The sequence below is a fragment of the Myodes glareolus genome, chromosome 3 (assembly GCF_982192425.1).
Source record: "Myodes glareolus chromosome 3, mMyoGla1.1, whole genome shotgun sequence".
Taxonomy (NCBI): Eukaryota; Metazoa; Chordata; class Mammalia; order Rodentia; family Cricetidae; genus Myodes; species Myodes glareolus.
In genome coordinates, this window is record NC_142028.1 from 2,392,676 (window position 1) to 2,407,171 (window position 14,496).

At 37.3% G+C, this 14,496-nt stretch overlaps 1 long non-coding RNA gene across 1 annotated transcript; it reads right to left on the minus strand.

Moving 5' to 3' along the window:
• Positions 1 to 2,187: 2,187 nt before the first annotated feature.
• Positions 2,188 to 13,939, minus strand: LOC148122518 (uncharacterized). The gene is made up of 3 exons (XR_015737351.1): positions 13,897 to 13,939; positions 11,561 to 11,909; positions 2,188 to 2,419 (listed from the first exon to the last, which is right to left on the minus strand). It is a non-coding gene; the product is annotated as an uncharacterized LOC148122518 (long non-coding RNA).
• Between the last annotated feature and the right edge of the window lie 557 nt (positions 13,940 to 14,496).

Below are 14,496 nucleotides of genomic sequence, written 5' to 3' on the forward strand. Positions count from 1 at the left end.
CTGAACATGAACACAATTTATTCTATACATTTGTATAATTATTAAAATAACTTAAAATAAAATGAGAAAAAGATAAGCTTATATGTGCAGAAGGAAATTATTTTCATTTTAATAGTAGCTTACTGTTTCAAGGAATATAATTCAACATATAAATAACACAGACTTCTTGTTTTGCACAGTAAGGGATTACTTTCACATCCAGAGTATACTTATTTCTGATCATACCAGCTAAGAAAAAAATGCATGACTATAAACATTTTATAATTGCTTAGACAGTTTTTTTTCCTTCATGAAAACTTGGCTGTATCTAACATTTTCCTCAAGGCATCCTTGACATCTTTGTTTCTGTAGATCAAGGGGTTCAGCATCAGGATCACCACCATATAGAACACTGACACCACTATCCCTTTCCAGGGCGTAACTCATGCTTGGTTGGGAGTAAATGAAGAGAACTGAACCATAGTACAAGGTGACAGCTGTCAGGTGAGAACCACACGTGGAGAAGGCCACCAATGTCTGCTCTAACTGGAGGGCCATTCCACAAGTGGGAGTCCATGACCAACACTGCTTGGATGACCGGAGACTAGAACCTGGATAGCCCAGAGACCTAGGGTTGTACCAAACATGACTGGTCAAAAAAAAAAGGCAAAGAAAACCAGCCCACAAATCACAATCCCAGAGAACGTAGACAACAATGAGAATCCTAAGAGAGACATACATAGATCTAATCTACATGGGAAGTAGAAAAAGACAAGATCTCCTGAGTAAATAGGGAGCATGGAGACCTTGGGAGAGGGTTGAAGTGGAGGGGAGAGGTAGGAAGGGGAACAGAGAAAAATGTAGAGCTCAATTGTAGGTGCACAGGTTCCCCATTTTTCCCGAGGTGCTATGCAGGGCTGTTCTGCTTCCTGGTTCCACTGCAGCAGCTTGAGGGTGTAGCATAGAACTGCCCTCTCCTGTTATGTTAATTTCACCTACGGCCCAAAGGTGTAGCTCAGAGAGAACTCTTCTGTCATGGTAATTCCACCTGCAAGCAAGGTTCTCGCCCACAGGCAAGGTTCCTGGGTCAGCTTTTCTCTAAGCCTGAGCACACCCACCTGGCTTCCTCTTTTCTCGGTTCAGCTGCTCTCCGACCTTGGGTGCGGCCCCCTGACTTTTCTCTTTCCTTGATCCTGATGGGGGGCTGGTGTCCTTTTGCCCCACAGTATATATATCCGACTTATGCTTAATAAAGCTGCCATTTGCCACTTGCTCTTTGGCAGATGAGCCGGTCTCTTTGTGTGTGTGTCGTCTGTTCAAACCCCTAGGACATGCGTCCATTCTCGTGGGCTCGAGTCAGGAAAGCGTGCGCCTGTTTCTAGGTTCGGGTGTCCACAGAAAAGTGCGGAAGCTTACACTCAATAAAAATAATAATAATGATATTAAAAATTCCTAATGATATTCTACACTCATAGATCAGTGTCTTGTCCAGTCATCATCACAGAGACTTTCTCCAGTAGCAGATGGGAGCTGATGCTGAGACCTACATCCTGGAATTATGCAGAGAGAGAGAGAGAGAGAGAGAGAGAGAGAGAGAGAGAGAGAGAGAGAGAGAGAGAGACTAATCAGAAGTCTCCAAGAGGTCCCTTGCCTCAGAAATGGGGAACCCACAGAAAAGGGAGAGGAAAAACTGTAGGACTCAGAAGGGATACAACATGAGGAGAACATGGCCCACTGGACCAGATAAGCAGAGTTCACATGGACTCACAGAGGCTGAAGCAGCAAGCATTGTGCCTGTCAGGATCTGAACCAGGTCCTCTACATATTTATTATGGCTGCTAGCTTGGTGGTTTTGTGGAACCCCTAACATTGGGAGTAGGTGTATCTCTGACTTGTTCACCTGATCTTAAGATTCTTCTCCTCTTATTGTGTTGGCCACCCTCGGTATGAGGGCTTTTGCCTTGTCCTGTTGTTTCTTGTTCTGTCCTGTTTGCCTGTTGTCTTTTGGAGACCAGATCTTTTCTAAAGAGGAAACAAAAGGGAGGTGGAAGGGAGCTAGGAGGACTGAAGGGAAAGGAAACTGCAGTTGGGATGTATTGTAAGAGAGAAGAATCTATTTTTCAATTAAAAAAATTAAGAAAAAAGTAAACTAAAGAGTAATTAAAGTAAGATTTATTAATAAGAACTGTTTTTCTCTTTAATGGGATATCAAGATTTTCTCTATCATCAAACTAACTAAATTCATTTTGAACCCATGGTTTAGTCTTTTCTTTTTAATGTTACATTTTCACTTTTATTAGCATAAATTACTGCTCACTAATCATCGTAGGCTCCTTCTTTCCAGCTTTCGGCCATATTTCCTTGCTCTGACTGTGTACATGCACTGTCTGTCTTCTGTTCCAGCTTGTTTTACTTACTTCATATTCTCGTGTTCTGACCTCTGAAAATGAAAGGACACTACTTTTTATGACTGAATAAAAGTCCACTGGATATGTATTTTACTTCTTCACTCATAAGCAAACACTTTGATTCATGCCATGTATTTGCAATAGTGAATAGTATCACAGTAAGGGTAAGCATGCAAACATCTCTTTAGGATGCTGCTTCACATGCATACTGGCATTTTTTAAATTCTAAGTCAACTAAAACATTTTATAAAACAATTTATATAAATCTTTTATATAATATATTTTATATAGGACACTAACTAGAGTGAAATTATGACTTGTGCTGATTTTTGCTTTTTTTCTATAATGTTATTGGTATTGAATATTGTCCACCATTGAAAAATCAGAGATTATAACTTCAAAAGAAAAATCCATAACTGTATAATCAGCTAATCTACAGCACACTTGCCGAAACGAACCACTGGAAGAATGACTGCTTTAATTCGTGGTGTTGAAAGAAGTCACGTGGAGAGTATTAAATTTTGACTCCAATCACTCACCCTGTGCACGGATAAATTCTTAATAAAAGCTACTTAAATGTAAAACCCTAAAGCCAAAAAATAACTTAAGAAAATCCAGGGAAGTCCTTCAAGGGTTTAGAAAGGGCAGTGGTTTCTGTGTTGTAATTCCACAATCACAGCAAACAAAAGAAAATAGACAACTGGAACTGCACATAACAAAGAAGCTTCCAGACAGGAAAGAGAGCAACCAGCAGGAAGAAGAGACAAACTTCAGAATGGAAGAAAACAAGGAGCAAATACACAAAGTAGGGATCCAAAACATACTCAGTTTTAACAATGAAGTAAATAAACAATCAGATTAAAATTAGCAAATGATCTTAATAGTGCATTGCCCTTCCAGTATGGATAGGTTGTTTGGGAATCCTATGGTCTATATGGGAACACTGGCATGGAATGAATAAGTCAATTTTTCTTCAGGCCTTCAAACTATTTTGTTTTCTAGTATATTATTCTTACTGCATCTTGGGCTATAACTGAAAATTCAATAGTGTTTGGTGACACGTGAATATATTCCAAGCTCTTGGAAACTTAAGACCACAATAAGTCTGAGGATAACCTAAGCTACCTACTGAGTTCTAGGCCACACTATCCAAAGAGTGAGAGCCTATCTCAAACACTCAATTCATTATAACCAGAAAATGCAATCATCTTAGCTGCTCATTAAAGATGCATTCGCAAGAAGATGTATCATACAAATAGAATACCATAAAATGGTAAAGAAATATGATGCTATAAGGTAAAATATTGGGAAAAGGAAAAAACTTAAGGCTACAAAACCAATGTTATATGTTCTTTCTCATGTGTGAAACCCAGCTTCAAATCATTTGAGTGTTTAACTTAAAGCAAAAGTGGAAGACAGTCAACTAGAAAGACGACTTGTGGGCTTTTTAAGGGAGGAGTGTTAGTAAGTATAAGCACAGCAAAAGAAATGAGATGGAATCCTGGGGAAAGAAAGGTTTAAGCAAAGAGAATATGAGAATATAGGGGAAATCAGAGTATGAAGAAGAAGACTCACCCCAAAAAGGATGTATGAAATATCATATCAATGTCTAGTCTCTCACAATCCAATTTAAAGCAAATAAGTGGAAGGTAATCAAACATATGTGAGCTAAAATGAGTGGCAAGAGTGAGGATTAAAGAGCTAATTCTTGGAGGCCTGTTCTTTTCTGAAGGAAAACAGAGAGGGGGTGGGTATGGGGGAGAGGAGAGGTGGTGGATAGCAAGAGCCGAGGGAGAGGAAACATTGGTCAGAATGTATTGCAAGAGAGAAGCACCAATTTTCAAGAAAAAATAAAATAAAGTAATTAAAAATAATTAAATATACAATTAGTAGTGCCCAAAAGAGATAATGGACCATTCAGGCAACACATACTAAATTTGAAAACTTTCCTCCTCAAACTTCTTGTAAAAAAAAGCATTAGTGAAAAGTCATGTATAACATCGACATTACCATTCATGAATATGGATATAGAAATGTATGGAGGTAGATAAGTAGACAGAAAAACACATAAAAATGTATTCTTGAATGCATTTAATTGTCAGGCCTTGATTAGGGTAAAGCTAGCTGCATATATGTTGGATTCAAGATGAAATGTGAAAGTTTCTCCTTCTAAATTATCCCTCCCCATTTACCAAATAGTTCCTTTTATCAGAATTTCTTAAGTAAATGTCTCAAACAGTTACTTACATCTCTCCTCTCAAAGCTTATTTTATCCACTAACTATGCCATTCGACTTTGGGCTTGCTAGAAAGTTCTTCAGTTATGTTTTTACCATAAATACACAGCATAATCCTAACATTTACACACATACACAGTCATGAGAATATTAACTCTTAAGTTTCTAACCAAACTGCTCTAAGTATAAAAATAATCTCTACAAGTTACAGGTGGGAATATAGGCCACAGATACAGAAAATCTCTATTAAAATAAAAACATACACCATGTATGCATTAAACTATATAAGAAATTAAAGAAAAATAAAGCATAAGCAGGAGATATCTGAAGACTCTTCAGTTTTACATTAAGTACAATCACAGAAAGAAAATCTTTTGATTTTATGAAGTGGAAATTGGATTGTTTATATTAAATATGATTTTATTCTGTTTCTATATCATAATTTATGACCTATTTCCTTTAGTTAATTTAGAGTAATACTTACTCTCATGGAAATAAACTGTCTGTTCATCTGTATTTCACTGAAACCCAGAGTTTCCTCCAGTACCTCAGAATAAAACAGGTTTGTCACAGAAACTCTCTTTCCAGTGAGAGTGGCACTGGAGTCACATAAGCCTGAGTAGCCCACTGGGAACTATTGCTAAAGAAAATATCTCCATGTGCTGTTCTGGTGCCAAGTGACCAATTATAGTGTTCAGTTATGTTCTAGAACAAGGTCACCAGTGAGAGATAGATCAATCCAGAGCCAATTATTCTAAAGGGAAAAACTTTTTGTGAGTTAAATGATGAATTTGAAATGAATAGGAACTAGCAAGAGACATAATCGTCAATAATATTGCCATTAGCGAGTTCCCAATTTTCCAACTGAAAGATTTTCTCCATGTTCATGTGAGAAGCTATAACTAAACTCAGTGAGTAAAAAGCAAAATCCAAACAAAAGAAATTATTGTAGAATGGAAACCTCTTGGAAAGAAAGGATTGGTGTGGTGAGGACAGAGACAAAAAAAATGGAAGGCGAGGATAACCAGAATATAATATTTATATATGTGTATAAAAGTATCAAAGGATAAATTCATTTATAAAGAAACCATAAAAACAGTGTATGTAGGATATCCTAAAAACTGAAGATATCAGAAATGATTTTAGTCTATAATAAACATTTTATCATAATTGATATTGATTTATATTGTACAACAGACAGTAAAAACATCTATACTATATATACACAACTAAGGGTCTGGGAATGTTGAAGAGGAAGAGGCAGGAAAATAGTGAGAGCCAGAGGACCCCATTATTTTCTTGGAAATATGTCTCTTACTGACATGAGAAGAAAAAATCATAAAGTCTCACCAACATTAACAATCAAATGTAAGTTAAATAAGAGAGATATCAATGAGCAGACCAATCTGGACGTGGAAAAGCCCATGAAGCCCCAACCTCAGATAGAGTATTGTAAGAAACTGAGAAAAGCTGGGTGCTGGAGAATTCGCCTTCCCCAAAGAAGAGCACACCAATTGGTTGTCCAAAGTCAAATACTCAGTCCTGAAAACACATACAAGTAGCATTCTGTGGAAGGAACAGGTTATATTTAGGGGTGTGTGTGGGGGGGGGTGTGCGCGCGTGTGTGTGTCCCTCCTGGTTAGTTGTATGTCAACAAGACACAAGCTAGAGTCATCTGAATAGAAGGAACCTCTAGTCTAAAAATGCCTCAAGATCCAGCGGTAAGGCATTTTCTTAATTAGCGATTGATGAGAGATGGTGTAGCCAATGGTAAGAGGCACTATCCCTAGAATGCTGGTTGTGGTTTCTAGAAGAAAGCAGGATAAAGAATCTCTGAGAACAAATAAGTAAGCAGCACCATTCCCTGGCTTCTGCATCAGCTCCTGCCACCAGGTTCCTGCCCTGTTTGACTTTCTGTCCTGACTTCTTTAAAGTTATGAACAGTCCTGCGGAAGTGTAAGCTGAATAAACCCGATTTTTCCTAAGTTTCTTGATCTTGGCTTTTCATCAGTGCGGCAGCAATCCTAAGTAGATAGAGATAGATATAAATAGATGGATAGAAAGAAAGAAAGAAAGAAAGAAAGAAAGAAAGAAAGAAAGAAAGAAAGAAAGAAAGGAAGGAAGGAAGGAAGGAAGGAAGGAAGGAAGAAAGATAGATAGATAGATATTGCATGCATGCCTGCAAAAGCAGTTTAAATTGGGGCTTTGAATTTTGAAAAAGGAGGAGGGGTATATGAGAGGGTTTGGAGGGACTAAAGAAAAAGGGAAATGTTATAATTATATTCTCAAACAAATCAAATGCCTTTTAAAAAGAAGGGACTTATAAGTTGAGCTTGAGAAGGAGCATCCATGAAGTAGACGTTTGAAGAAAGGTACTCATCTTTTTCTTCTATGGGTTTCAGCGGGATTTGGCATTTTTAGTAAGAGGCAAAAAAATAATACAGTACCCATGGAGTTGAAATTAAAATTTAGCCTTGGCAATATTATAAACAAAACAAAAGTATGACCGTATATCATGCTGCCACTGGGGTTCATATCAATGTGAGTGGCCTGCAATTCCACCTGAGGCCATGCTGATATCTGGGTTCCTGCTGCTGCTGCTCCAGGGCCATATATAGGCCATGTCCTCATGCAGTCTGGTTCTCTGTTGATTTCTGTGGCCCGTGTTACTACCTAAAGCCATGCAGTTGTCATTGGCCTGTGCTTTTGCCTGAAGTCATATTGATGTCCATGGACTGTAATGCCACTAAGGTCCATATTGATTTGCGTAGCCTACACTGTCACCTGAGACTGTGTTGTTGCCCTTGCTCTATATTGCTGAACAAAAGCTAGGATGGTTTACCTGGCCTGAGCAGCATCAGAGGACCATGTTTATGTCCATGGCCTGTGCTGTCCCTGGAGACCAAGCTGAGGTCTGTGGCATGTGCTAATGCAAAGATCATGGGGGTTTTCAAGGACCACGTTGTTGCCAGAAACCATGAGTTTGTCTATTCTCTGTGCTCCCACTGGCTGTAAAGGACAAAGAAGCTACTTTGTCCAGGAATTGATGAGCATAGTCTCAAAGTTGAGAGAAAGACACATAGAAGGCTTTTGTGACAACTCATATCCCCACCCTACTCCCACCCCTACACCCCCAAAAAGTAACAGCTTAAACTGAAAGCCATCAAAGAGAACTTTTAACGTTTTTCATAAGGATGTTGAAGTGGCTTCTGTGGAAGGGAAAGAGGTTGGGTAATACAGGTGGGGCAAACCCAGTTTTCTTTAAGGGACTAGACACTGGGAGCTTGGACATGCGTCTTCAGTGACTATATGGGCAACAAAATTGGAACTTGCTTTTTTTTCTTTTTGTTTACTTTTTCTTCTTCTATTTTTTGGGGGTAGTGATGGTGGGGGAAATCACAAGGGTGGAAAAATGAGACCTGTGAGGACTGGGAAGTGAGAGTGCTCTGGGCTCATGATGTGAAATTCCCAAATAATAATTTAAAAAGTTTATAAAAAACTGTCTTATATGGCATTTTTATTATAAATCACTAAACCTTTCTGAGTTTCAGCTCAATAGGCAATTCTGGAGAATTCACGCCATCTTGTGGTGCTGGATAAGCAATGTCTGTGGTCAGCATCTCCAGCCACGTGATGGACAGGGAGCTGCATCTTCCAATACATGAGCTCTGTTGCACTGAATACTCTAAGAGAATCTGTACACATCAAAATCTCTAAAGTCAAGAATCTCAAATTTTGTGCCATTTATTACATTGTAAAATCTGCACGGGTTTGGAATGGAAACTTGTCCCATGTGTCCCCAGAACCACAGGTTCAAAGAAGCAAGTGCACTGATTTTCTTCCCTGCCCTAAACTCATTCTTAGCAAGGAAGCATATCATAAATATTTATTGAATTGTTATAATTAATTAACATTCAGATAATCAAGGAAGCAAACTGATAAACTCTGTATTCAGTGCTCCTCATCTTATTGATGTGTATCTTAAAAATATATTCTGGTGTATCCTTGCAAAAAATTTGGTAGAAGGAATCATAGATAATGTTAAAAATATTTGCTGTTAGGGAAGCTGGAGGTCTGAGCTGTAATGATTTATCAGTTCATTTTGAATATCTATTGCGCTTACCTTATCAATACATTTATTATGAACATATTTTAATTTTTTAATATTTTAAATTGAAATGGCATTATATCATTTCCTCATCCTTTTTTACTCTCCAGTTCCTCACAATTACCCTCTTTTAAGTCCCTTCATGTTGCCATCCCTCTAAAGCTGATAGACTTGTTTAAATTAAACGTATTATTTTATTTTACATCCTGACTGTGGGACTGCAGTTTCTCCTCTCTCCTCCCCTCCCATTTTCTCCTTCACCTCTCTGCTCTCCACCATTCCCATTCACTGTCTCAGTTCCAGAAGAAGCAGGTCTCCCATAGGTATCATCAAAGCATGGATAGCCTCTTTGTTGTTGTTATTATATTTGACACATGGTGAGTGAGTGAGTGTGTGTGTGTGTGTGTGTGTTTGAACAAGCATACACTCTGCATTGAACAATCGATAACTGGTCTCATCTCTGGGAAAGTATAATTCTCCTCCTAGCCGGCATTAATTCCATCGTTCTTTACCAAGGGGCCACACCACACAGAACTTTCGCCTTCCACATTAACATATTTGTTGACACTGCCACTGTACCGGTCCTGTTTGTGCAAACAGTTCTAGGAGAAACTGTTCTGCAGCAGGATTCCTGGTAGTCTTGCTTTTACAGTATTTCCACACCCTCTTCTAAGATGTTCCCTGAGCACGAACTGTGACGGGTGGAGATGTTTTGTTTAGTTCTGGATTTCTGGGATGGTCTTCCCTTGCTGTAAAGTGAAGCTTCTTCTACAGCAGTGATCACTATGCTTACCTATAGATATAAGGATAAGATTCAGAATGTAGTAATTATGGTCTTCTAGCAAACTGCTGGTAGAATAGAATCGATAGAATCCATCCCAGTCTAAGATCCATGCTTTTACCAGCCCAGGATACATGGCTAGGTTTCTAGTACCGTGCATGATTTTTCTTCTATGGAGTGAGTCTTAGAGCCAACTAGACAGTCATTGGCTACCACCAGCCTGCGAGTGCCACTGTTTGCACCTTTATACTTAGTAATTGCTGTCCATAGGCTTTGTCCGTAGGTTCATGTGTATTTTATCTGGTTTGGACTCTTTAATTGCTTCCTTCCTTTGCTCATAGTAAACAGGAAAGAGGCTTTCAGGTCAAATCCAGCTCCAGACCCAAGTTCTATGTCCTAAATAGATGGTGTCTTCAGAAATAAAGGTCCGCCATCAACCCTTGAGAGGCAACCAAGGTCTACACGGATAATATTGTTTTTGAGAGTCACCAGGACCAGCCTGGCTAAGCCTTCAAAGGGAAGTTCCTCTTGTCTGGTATTGTGGTTTTGTTAGTCTATACTTCTTGTAATGAGCACTGCCAGTCCAAGTAATTAAACTTCCTTTAAGAGAGAGTGGGGAGAGGGAGAGAGAAAGGTTATGCGACAGTGTATGTTAGGATTTCTATTGCTGTGATGAACACCATGACAAAAATATCACGGTCACACCTCACGATAACAGAAAAACACCTAGGACTTATATGAAATCACAAAAGATATCAGAGTCAAAGTAGTCTTAGCCCAAACTAAATATTCAAGTAATAGTGACAAAAAGAGTAAAACACTAGCATTAAAATAGATCCATAAGCAAACAAAATATATACACCTTCAAAAAATATATACAATCTGCTATTGAACAAATGTGCCATGACCATACATTGTAGAAATGAGGAGAATTTTTCAAATTAATATGATGGGAAAAACAGAGTATTTACACGGAGATAAATGAAATTAATCAATGTCTCTCACCTTATCCAACATTCAACACTCTGTGGCTTAAAGACATAACTCTAAGAATTAAACTAAGGAACTGCTAGATTTAGAGAAACACTCAGGGGATGACACAGGTAAGAATATTTTTAGGTAAAATGGAAAACAAAACTAAAAATGGACCAATGCTAAACTAAAAGGGATAAATGACAGAATGAAAGAAAGTATTTGCAAACTGCATATCTGATAGGATCTTGGTAGTTCCCTAATTTGACCTGGGGCTCAAGAAGTGTATGAGAATAATCTTTTATGGATCTCCACTGAGATAATTTAAATGTGTGCTATGGTAAATGTGTATATACACAATGATTTTCCAAGCACAAGAAGTAAAATGTTTATGCATATAAATATCTAAATACATTTCTAAAACTTATATCCCTTAATTTGCTATCAAATGTTTCTCAGAGAAAACATCTAGATAAATTCACAAACAACCATGTGAATAAAGATGAAGAAAGACTAGAACAATTCCAGCAAGTGTTCCCCTGAGAGAACAAAGTTGTTTTCTCCAATAATTGGCTTCATCAGGAAATAAGGGATCTCATGTCCAATAAGCACCTCACTGCCATAGCAGGAGTTTCATAATTATCACAATATAGCTTTTATCTTTAAATATTAAGTCCTTTAGAAAAACTATAAGTTAATCATAAGAGATTTAATATTCCCTTTCCAGTTTGACATCTATTTGAGCTTTCTTTTCTTTCCTTCCTCCTCTCCTCCCTCCCTCTCCTTCCATTCTTTCCCCAACATATTTTCGTCTTTTGTCCTCACGCCCTTTCCATCCTGCCTTTTTGAGCACATGTCACGTTACTCTAAAACATCAGAAAGGTCAGGTCTTAGATAAGTTTATGATCATAACGTATTCTATAGCCCTATTTTTATTTGGTTCCCTCTCAATATCACAGATCACATGTAGTGTACTTTTTAGGCAAGCATTCTCATAACAACATAAAACTTTTCATGAATTTGGAGCCTCGGGTACAGTACTTAGTGCTACAGAGAAACCATTAAACTCTTATTACCTGTACAGGACTGGGTCTCCAAAGACAAACAATTCCTACAGATCTTTCTAACAAGATGCCTTGAGCATAATTAAGACTTATTGGGTGCTCAGAGACAAATAATTGCAAAACTTAATAAATGATCTGTCACACTTCTAAACAAGTTTCAGAGGAACCAATTAATAGGGACAATGAAAACTTCCTGGGTCTTAATTGGTGTTCAACTCTGAAGTTATCTCCCAGGAATTGATAGATAGCAAAGAGTTCTCAGTTCTGATGACAGCCAGGTTGGTGAAAGGCAGAAAGTTCAATCTGTAACATTATTATTCATTAACGTATGTTCTGTCATCCTGGCTCTTGATTCTTTACCCTACAAATGAAACAGAATACAACATAAAACATTCTATTCACAACCAACAGATCAAATACTAAAGAAAAATCTGTAAGAGAAAGTGAAATTCAGATTTTCATCATGTGAATAGCAGAAGTCTTTCTAGATAGTCACACTGAAACACCACATTTTGATCTGGAGCAACTGTCAAAAACTCTAGAATTCTCATTCCCTCCATGTAAAAGGAAGTTATGGACTCATCAATGGAGAATTGCACAACATGATTATTGAGTGTGTGCATGATACATAAAAGAAATCAATACATGTACACAGTCACCATTGTGTAGTTCCCTTTTGCCTGCTCAATCCTGGGCTTATTTTAAGATAAAAATAAACATAGTTTTCTTGTTTAACATTACTTTTAAAACATCACCACGAGTTCAACAATGTCTCACTATAAAACAAACTCACCCAGAAAATCATATTTCAGATAAGGAACGACTGTACAATAAAAATGGACAGATGGCTACTATTTTTGTTGAAATACATAGTAAGGTGGTCTTTATAAGAGTTGAGCTCAAGTTTACAGAAATTATAATTTCAAATGGTATATACATAAACACATGGTGATATTTAGTGCTAATACAAAATTGAATCACAACAAAATAGCAAAATTGGGATAAAATCTGGTCTCTCTGAACTTTTTCTTTAAAGTAAATGTCATGTGAATTGTATATTGCAAAAGCTAGTGATGTGGTAGCATATTTAGTAGCTAAATTATGAAAGTAATTTTTTGCTAATGTTGAGTTTTTAAAGCAATATATAGAGAATGTGATAGATACAATACACCTTTAAAGACACAAATATTTCTAAAACTAGTTTAATCTCATTATATTGCAACAAGAAAAATAATGATAAAATCTACCTAGAGAAGTTTGAAAAGTAGAAATATTAGATGGGGTGTTTTGTTTTTGTTTTTTCTTCCTTTTCAGATAGTTATCAGAATAATAGCATCTTGACTCAAAGTTAATTTGTTACTACGCAGTGGTCAAGTTTAGTACACGAAGCTGCAATCTAAGAAATAAAGATAAGGAGCTTCCTCTTCAACCACACGTGTTTTCTCTCTCTCTCCTCTCTCTCTCTCTCTCTCTCTCTCTCTCTCTCTCTCTCTTTCTCTCTCTCTCTCTTTTCGTCCTTCTTCTGGAGAGGCAGCTTCCGCCTCTCTCTCTCTCTCTCCTTCCTTAACCCACTAAATAAACTCTATACCCAAAAAAAAAAAGAAATAAAGATAAGTTGCGCTTACTATATTAACAGATGGTGCTCTGCCCTATTTCAGTATTCTAAATACAACCACCATTCACCTCAGATCAATACTCCGCTATGGTGACCCTATAATATCTATCTTTCTCTGATCTTAAGCAAAGAAAGTAGGTCTTTGGAGAGATTGTAACATATAAAATCTTATATAAGATGTTGGTGTTCCATTATGTTAATGAGGTCATAGCAGGTAATATAAAATATTGTAAGAATACTATAAAGCTTGAAATGCATCTACTCTAGTCTTTATTATTGTATGATAGAGTATGTGTACTGATGCTCTGCAAAGAAGTTGACACTTTTGTGGAGAGATCAAATATGATATATTAGACTAAAAATACTTTATAATTTCTGTGACGACTTTTATTAATAGTTAGTACCTTTCCTAATAGGAGTGAGAACTTGTAGAGTTACATGAAAAGAGAAATTATATCCATTTTCTCCGTTTTTTTCCATAGAAAACTCCACATGTCCAGATTTCTTTAAAAAATTTGTCCTGAATTTCACAATACACAATCTCTAGAGAGAACCAAAAAGAATCCTGAATTTTACTGATATTTTCCATTGCTTTTCTTTACCTCACTGAACTACTACATATTATACATATAAATATAAATATATATGCTTATATGCACATACTTTGTAATACACAGTATCTAGTGTGAGGATGTGTAGGAAGTTAAGGCCAACCAAACCAAAGGGAGCAAACCTGTAGTCTGCCTGATGCTGTCAGAGGTCCTAGTTGATGTGGGATGACCACATGATATTTCCTGAGTGCCTAGCAACAGGCACTGTCAGAGGTCATAATAGTGCCCAGTCAGTGAGGTACAACCAAGCGATGTCAACTCTCAATGAATCAGAAAGCCAGTGTTCCGGGAGGGTTTATAAGTTTATCCCCATTGTTAAATAAATAAGTCTGCAGTATTCTTTGTGCCTGACTCCCAGTATCTAAGACATGGACATAGTGCCTTCTTACCCCCTCTCCTGAGGAAGACATTTGGGTCCAGCAACAAGGATCTAGAGGGAGGGGAGTATTGCAAGATTTGTTTTCCATTGTGTTTAATATAAAATTGATAGATAACCAATGGTAGAAAATCCATAGTTTGACAAAATTTGAGACATACACTTTTAAAAATGGACTGATATGATTAAAATATGCATTTTGCTTTCTTTTATATTTTTATTTTTTGAGATAGGGTTTCTCTGTAGCTTTGAAACCTGTGCTGGAACTAGGTCTTATAGACTAGGCTGGCCTCGAACTCATAAAGATCTGCCTTCCTCTGCCTCAGGAATGCTGGGATTAAAGATG